This window comes from Notolepis coatsorum (genome assembly GCF_963971535.1).
Source record: "Notolepis coatsorum genome assembly, chromosome: 19".
NCBI lineage: Eukaryota > Metazoa > Chordata > Actinopteri > Aulopiformes > Paralepididae > Notolepis > Notolepis coatsorum.
Window position 1 is genome coordinate 49,878,924 of NC_140183.1, and position 6,936 is coordinate 49,885,859.

Below are 6,936 nucleotides of genomic sequence, written 5' to 3' on the forward strand. Positions count from 1 at the left end.
CAAATGACGGCTTACAATATTTCATGATAGCAAAGTGTTTTGTTTGTCTAAGATTTAAAAAGGTTTAAACTTTACAGCACTGACAAAGTTGAACAAAGTGCTGTACAAGTCCCACAACATAAAAAAAAGGTAAAAAAAAAATCGTTTAATTATTATAATTTTTTTTATAGTTGATTCCATTTTTATTGCTCAATTCCGCGATTCCGTCCGCGATTCCGTGATGGGGGACCCTGATGGAAACAAGACAAACGTCTTTCTCAGGTCTGCATCCCCTTAACAATTGTATGTATTGAGCCGTACTGTATTGTACCCATTCTGCAATCTGTTAAATAAAGTTTTCATTCATTCATTCATTCATTCATGATCGCGGATTCCATATGGCTCTAGGGTCTGTTGAAGTGTGCACTCTCCTAAGATCTGATCAGGGGTCTGTTGAAGTGTGTGCTCTCCTAAGATCTGATCAGGGGTCTGTTGAAGTATGCGCTCTCCTAAGATCTGATCAGGGGTCTGTTGAAGTGTGCGCTCTCTTAAGATCTGATCAGGGGTCTGTTGAAGTGTGCGCTCTCCTAAGATCTGATCAGGGGTCTGTTGAAGTGTGCGCTCTCTTAAGATCTGATCAGGGGTCTGTTGAAGTGTGCGCTCTCCTAAGATCTGATCAGGGGTCTGTTGAAGTGTGCACTCTCCTAAGATCTGATCAGGGGAAGACAAGAGGTTTCTTCTTTATCATCACTGCTGTTCGACACAGTTGCGGAGAGAATGTGCTGTACATATGGACAATGTTAGTGACCCCTGTATGAGCTTGTCTGGACTTTTCATTTGTGATCTTTCTTTCAATAATCTTTTTAAATTTTCTTATTTTTTTCTTTATTTTTATTTTTTATTTTTTTTATTATAATATTTTTTTTGCTTCCCTCAGGTGTTTCTGTAAAAGATGAAAAAAAGGTTTTATTTTGAGTATAGTTATTATTGCTGATTATTAATTATTGTTATTACTTATTCTTACTGTTTGATTTGACTTATCTTTCATCGTTGAATATTTTCCAATACTGATTAAAAATCCTGTGCAACTTTGTACATTTAAAACAGCTACAGTTGTTTTGTATTCTTTGGACTTTGCATATTGATTGTTAAAGGGGAATCCCACTCTGGGTCTCACTTGTATTTGGGTGGTTGACGTTTTAGGTTTAGGACGTTTTTTATTGTTTTTTATATATCACATACAGTATGAGTAATGCAAATCATTCAGTTCTGTTTTAGACTCTTGGTATTGTAGATTTTTTCGTGTAATAATCTTTTTTTTCATTAGTATAATGTGAGTCAAATTGTCATATGGTGTGACATGAAGGTTATTCTGTACAAGATTTTAAAGTGGTTTATTTTAATTATGTATGTCTATTTATCAGCATTCCTCATCACTACTATACACATTTCTAGCTCCTCCTTGTGCAAATTACATGTTGCATTATCTTTCATAATCAAAACTCATGGTAAGATGATTGCACACAATTGTACTATGTTCTTCTAATTCATTTTGGCAAACCTTATGAAAACACCAAAATGCTAGAAATATTTGGTGACACTGTTATTCATCTGTCCTATTGATGATTTTAACATTTTCCTAAAAGCCTTCAAAATGTCATAATTGTGAAAGTCACACCAAATGATATGCCGTCACACCATATGAATCACACCACGTAACAATCTGTAATGTAAGAACGAACAACCAAAAATAGTTCAAGACATGATATAATGGATTCAAATTAAGAGTATAATCACTTTGAAAAACTGTTTAAAACAGTGTGTCACAAAATACATTGTATAGCACTGGGTCAAGCTGGACTTCCATCTCATGGTTAAATGAGGCTTCTGTAGATGACAGGGTTAAGTTCAAATTATTTTGTAGATCTCTCTTCTTTGTCCTTATTTTAACTGCGCATTTCTCCATAATTCCCTAAGTCTTTCTGTTCTTGATGGTGGTAGAGAATTTACTCTGAATGTTTATAATTGCCCTGTCAGTTTCTTCTCTTGGTATCTGAAATGAGACCAATTCAAGATAGATATTTTAGAAATGGACAAAAATGATAATACATTTTTTATTCAAATGTAATTTACTTATTATAATAATCGGGACAACATTCACACTAATGACTTGTTTTCTCAGACCCCATGTCAAATCTCGCTACCTGTTTACTTTTCTCGTCTTTTTCTCAGGACCTTCTCTCTCCTTACAGGATCTCCATTTAATCTCTCCCTGTATTTCCTTGTTCTTTCTGCACTTGCCATCCCTCTACTGAAATCTGTCTCAAACTGGGAAAAAAAACAAGTGAAAGGGAAACATTTCAACTACAACATCTTGTTGATAAACATTGATTGAAATAGCATTGTATATCTAGTTAAATGCAGTTAATATAATTTAGTGTGACACAAATCATATGGTGTGATAAGAAAACCCTGTCACACCATATGATGAAGTGTCAAGGGCTCTACATGCTACAGCAACTGCAACGCAACTGCAACACAACATCAGCGCGACTTCAACGCAACATGGTTGCAGATGTTGCAGAGGGTGTTGTAGAGTGTGTTACGAGGATGTTGCGTACCTCTCCCCAAAATCTAATCTGAACAACCGTTGCATTGATGTTGCGTAGCAGTGATTGATTGGTTAGCGAATGGGGGCGGGGCTGTCATATAATAATATTGGTTCTGCAGGCAGGAATACTATCCTCGAGTTAATGTAATTTATACAAATGGAAGTATTGATTTTGCCGTAACGAATCATTAAAAAAATATACCGTTAACTGGAATATGTTAGTTTCTTTACACATATGTTGGATTATGTAATTGGTTTGTCATGACAAACCAATAAAAAATCGCGAATTAACCGGTGGTTATCCTATAGCCCTAGTATGTACATTTCAACAAAGTGGAGCCGCAGGGGACTTCCATAGCATACGCCTTCAAATCCTCTTACCTTGACGATTAAAGTTATTCCCATGGCTGGTGTTGATATTTTACGATGCCAGCTTGTGAGAATTCGTTGTAGCCAGCCAGCTAGCGTTGATGCTATTCAATGCTATCATACCCAACTAACGTTAATGCCATTCAGAATGTATTAACATAGCTACAACAACACAGTAACGTTAATATAATTACATGCATCATTGTTTATAATGAGCGGTGGGGCTAATCGAAATGACTGGACACGGACAAGTTAAACCAACAAACACAGAACCGGACACACAAGCAGAAGGCGAAGCATCATTTTTACTTCCGGTCGTGGATTTTCAAAATAAAAGAGCGACGTCTAAAACACCGGAAATACGTTTATTTTTTTTGTATTTTTTTTTTTTATTATTATTTTTAAACAAACACATAAACAAACATGACAACACACGATAAGATATACAAGCATTAGTTGACAGTGCACATCCAATGAAATCACATTTTAGTTAATTGTCTTATATAGGATATACCCTTAATACCTGTTATCTAAAAACCTACACACATATGCTCCAGCTCGTACCCCCCCCTCCCGGACCCCCCATTGGATAATCCATCCATTTTCCCTCGCTCCTAACCAGACATTACCATTATATGCTAGCTTTTATTTTCTCCACCACTTCTAACCACAATGTCATTTTGGATTCATTGAGACCCAAAATTCTTGCTGTAGATATTTCTTGATAGATCACATCGAGATATGTAATAATCCAGACCTTTCGGCAAATTTTTTCCGGTTGGAACCATCGTGATGCTATCAGCTTTTTAGCCACTGTGATACCCGATAAAACCAATCTCTTTAGCTGTGGATGTACTGCACACTCAAAAACATCATTCAGCAGTAATACAGAGGGGTGTACAGGTATATTCCAAGTTAAGAAATTTGATAATTGCTGGGTCACCTCTTTCCAGAATATTTTAACTGGTGGGCAGTGATGTGCATAAATGTCCCCTCGTCCCCATTTGTACATAAGGAGCATTTGGAGTCTTGTATAAGACCCATTTTTTCAGTCTTATAGGAGTCAAGTATGTCCTGTGAATATAGTTAAGATTGATTTGTTGATGGTCCGGGTTCCTTGATGTGAGTCGAACATTTGCCCAGGCTTCTTGCCAATCAAAATCACTTTCCAGGTCTGGTATATCCCTCCTCCAGACGGAGTCTAGGTGGAGGGTTTCATATGAGGACGTTAGTAATTGATGATAAAAATCTGAAACAAAACCTCTTGATGTCTCTCTTTCATAGAAGAATTTGTGGTATCTGTGGTGTTCAATTGGTTTCTCTAATGGAACACCTTGAGTCTTCAAACATAACAATAACTGTATGTAAAAAAGATGTGTGGACTTGGTGAGATTAAATTTTTTCCGTATTTCTTCATAACTACAAAAACCCTGTTTGTTAAAAACATCCCCTAATGAGTGTATGCCTTGCTTTTCCCATATAGGGAATATTATAGGTCGTTTTCCAATCAAGAGTGCATTGTTATTGAATAAGGGAGTATGATTGTGCCATTTATGTGGGTTAGGATATTTTTTTGTGTGTTTCACGCCATATCCGGATCGCATGAGTAATTATGGGGCCAAATTTCCGTTCGCAATGCTTACAGTAATTGATAGTTTAGTGTATGCTATGTCCTTCAGTCTATGTGGGGCTACTATGTTTTCTTCTAATTTTCTCCAGGATACTAATGCTTGGGGATCAAACCATGTTGTCAATGGTCTTAATGTGTACGCCTTAAAATAGTGGAAAAAATCTGGAAATGCCATGCCACCGTCTGCTTTATTTCTCTGTGCGGTGGATCTTTTTATACGTGGTGGTTTGTTATTCTAAATAAATTTGTATGTGGAGGAGTGTAATTTTTTCCAGTAACCCTCTGGAGGGGGTAACGGTAGCATTGAGCTGAAGAAGTGGATTCTAGGTAGTACGTCCATCTTAACTATTGATATCCGTGCCTGTACTGAGTTTTTAAGTTTTGCCCACCTATCAAGGTCGTCTTTGATTTTGTTTTGGATTTTTGTGTAATTGTGCTTCACCGTTTGTCTTATGGTGGGGAATATTTCCACTGCCAAACATCTAAAATGTTTTACCATAGGTATCTCTCCTGGGAGGGTTATATCTTTTTTTGCAGGGGCGTTAAGTGGAAGGAAAGCCGACTTCGGCCAATTTATCTTGAATCCCGATAAATCTCCAAAGTTCTCAATCAACTTGAGCAGATGAGGCAGTGTGGTGTTGGGGTCTTGCATGAACAGTATTACGTCGTCCGCATATAAACTAATTTTATGTTGTGTGCCCTTGATTACGATTGGTTCTATGGATTGGGATTGTCATATATTGTGCTAAAGGTTCTAATGATAGATAGAATAGTCCGGGACTAAGAGGGCAACCCTGTCTAGCTGAGCGTGATACCGGAAAGATTCCGGAGGTGATTATACCTGTTGTAATCATGGCCGATGGGTCTTTGTATACTACTTTAATCATATCAATGAAACCTTTACCTAACCCCATCTTCTCTAATACTGCCCATAGATACGACCATTCCAGCCTGTCAAAAGCTTTCATTGCATCCAGGGACAGCATCGCCTTAGGTATGGTGTCGTCCTTGTCGGCATCTAGTACGTGCAGTAATCGTCTTATGTTATCAGTGATCAGGCGGCCTCTTATGAAGCCAGTTTGGTCCGGATGAACTAAAGACTGTGAGGATTGGTTCATTCCCCGCCACACGCTCCGCTCCTTTAAGGTACTGTGTTGATTGGTGCATTCCCCGCCACACGCTCCGCTCCTTTAAGGTACTGTGTTGATTGGTGCATTCCCCGCCACATGCTTTTGGAGCAAGTATTAATTCCAGCACGCACCTGTCATAGTTTTTGATTAGCGCCCCAGAGGCTTTTTATACTGGGACTTCCCTTCAATCGATGTCGGGTCGTTTTGAATACTTCTGTTTCTGCCTGTTGTTCCCCGTTGCTGTGCCTCGTCTACTCTCCCTCCAGGACATCTGTGGATTGCCGCTGGTGAAGACCTTGTCCCCCCGTTTTGAGCTGCGCCTCGTTTACCCGCTTTACTCTTGCGCTTTGGTGAGTTTGAACCAAACCCCTTTTTGGACTATTCTGTTTTGTGTGTTTTGAAGAACACTGAAGAGTTCTATTTTTGCTTACACTTGACTCAGCTAAGTTGTGTGTTAAAGGAGACACTGAAGATTATCATTTTGCTTGCACTGGACTCAGCTGGGGTGTGTGTTTATAAGAGACACTGAAGATTATCGTTTTTGTTTTGCACTGACCCTCAGCTAAATTGTGTGTTGTGGTGAACACTGAAGATATCGTTTTGTTTGTTCTGGACTCAGCTAAGGGAGAAGGAGACCGCACTGCCTCTGTGTGATGTGGACTGTTATTGATCTCTCTCTCTCTCTCTCTTTTCCCCCTCGAGTTGAAGCTGGGAGTATCTGCAGAGCCGCTTCGGCGTCAACACCGTTTCCCCACCTCGAACACCAAGAGGATCTGCAGAGCCGCAGATAACTCTGCTGAAGGCAGTCTCCCTTTGTTTCAAGATTGTTACTTGCTCCTTTTTGACTCTGAAAATAAATACGCCCTAGTATTTGGCTAACTCTGAACTACCTGTCTGTGCCGTGCGTTTGAGGTCGGTTTCAAACCCTAACATTACAACCCGACCATGTCGACCTCAGCCGACACAGACAGAGTCAGAACCGCGTTGGCGGTCCAGATTGAATTAACCAACGACCATAGCCTACAGCTAGGTGCGGCTGCGGCTGCTGTACAGGAGCTCCGAGCCCAGGTCCTGCCTATTCAGGAGTCCCTTGGCTCTCTGGCTACCCTGCAGACAGCCCAGGGTAATCAGCAGGCTGATATTCTTCACCAATTACGAACTCTGAGTGACGCATATAACGCCCTGCTTGTAACCCCACCTGCTTCAGGAGTCTCGGC